The sequence below is a fragment of the Suricata suricatta genome, chromosome 12 (assembly GCF_006229205.1).
Source record: "Suricata suricatta isolate VVHF042 chromosome 12, meerkat_22Aug2017_6uvM2_HiC, whole genome shotgun sequence".
Classification (NCBI taxonomy): Eukaryota; Metazoa; Chordata; class Mammalia; order Carnivora; family Herpestidae; genus Suricata; species Suricata suricatta.
In genome coordinates this window covers 11,727,505-11,729,353 of record NC_043711.1, presented here as the reverse complement: position 1 = coordinate 11,729,353, position 1,849 = coordinate 11,727,505, and positions in this window count along the sequence as shown.

The following is a 1,849-nucleotide window of genomic DNA, read 5'->3' as shown; positions in this document are numbered from 1 at the left end:
GTTACTGTGACTGATGCCCCCACCATTCCTAAGCTGTGCCTCTCCAGAGCCTGTGGCTGTGTTCCCTTGTCCAGCAAAAGGGAATGTGCAGATGAGATGCAGTTAGGGATCTCAGACAGGGGGATTATCCTGATCACCCAGAGGGCTGCTCTTTTTGCAAGTGTCCTTATACAAGGGGGACAGGAGGAACCAGAGACAGATGGAAGTAGGGGATGTGACACCGGAAGGAGGAACTAGAGTAGCTAAGGCAGAAACCATGAGCCAGGGAATGCTGCTGCCTCAGAGCTGGGAAAGCAGGAGGCAGGTTCTCCCCTGATCCCCCTGAAGGACACAGCTCTGCTCACAGCTCGACTCACACCTGGTGACCCTGATTCACCTTCTGGCGTCCAGCAAAGAGGAGGAGAAGAGTGTGTGGTTTTAAGGCATGGGGTTTATATGTTGTGTTATAGCAGCCTCAGAAACTGATATGTGAAATGGCATCCTGATGTTAAATGTTATTTGGTTTCATTTGGTTTCCAGCCAAGTTTCAGACCGTTCTTCTTTATGGAGGAGACATGGGGCATTCACATGGCTCCTGGAAGTGCAGAGGGTCCTTGAAAGTCTGTCAGCCAAGGTGGAGGAGTCCCGGTAGCCCAGCTGAAGGTTTGCTCATTGGCACAATGCCCTTGGGGCAGAGAGAGAGAGAGAGAGAGAGAGAGAGAGAGAGAGAGAGAGAGAGAGAACTAGTGAGATAAGAGTCCTTAATCAGTCAAGGAGACACTTGAATAAAATTGGATACAGGACAAAATCTGGGAAAGAGAAATGAAGAATGAGAAGAAAGTTGGTAAAAGGGTAATTTTCATATGAAGAGAGGAAAAGGAAGGGCGAGTGAGAGAGGAAGGGGGGAACAGTGAGGAAAAGAGAGAGAGAAAGAGGAGGGGGGTTCAATGCTTGGGTAAGAACATGAAGTATGTTAAAAGGCTGTTGCAGAGAGGAGGAGCCAAGATGGCAGAGAGGAAGGGAGCTCTGTAAACTCTGTCCGCCCCATTTATCGAACCGAGAAGGATATTACTCTCATCTGCGAGAGCAGAAGGAGAAAATACAGACTCCAGAAAGAATAGTACCTCAAGGATACCTGAGTGAGTGAGGGCGAACAGGGGAGATATTGAAACAAGCCAGGCCGGGAAGGGCGGGGGAGACAAGATCCCCAGCCCAATGTGGGGGAAGCGCGCAGAGCCCGAGAGACAAAGGAAAGAGACAGGGGAGCGCACTTCCCGGGGAGAAGCGGCCTGAGCGGCGACTGTGCCAGGCGCGAGCAATTCGAACTTGGTTTTGGGAACAGGACCACGGACTGCATTTCCATGGCACACCTCGCCCCCTGCACGGACTGCACGAATCCCGGGTCCCCACAGGGAAAAAATAGGGGGCACACCGACGGGACCCTCAACAAAGAGTCGGTGGCGGGTGGAGGCCCGGGTGCGTGCTTAGAATGTAGGAGCTCCCAGCTCATTTCCAGCAGCGCACAGCGTCTTGAGCAACAGCTATCTGAAACCAAGAGAGACTCAGCTTTTTTTTTTTTTTTCCTTTCCCCCATTGCAATCGCGATCCTGACTAGGGGTGGGGACTCCACAACTGAGTCTGTGAAGGTGCCCACTTCACCTCCTGCTGCTCATTTCGCCTCAGGCAGGGGCGGAGCCTCTGAGAACAGCCTCCAAGACCTACCACATCAAACCACGCCCACCCACCAGGGGAGCTGCTGCTGTTTTTTTTTTAAATTTTTTTTAATATTAAAAAAAATTTTTTTTCACTTGTTTCGTACTTATTTCTTTCTCATTATTACCTCTTTTTCCTTTTTCTTTACTCAATTCTT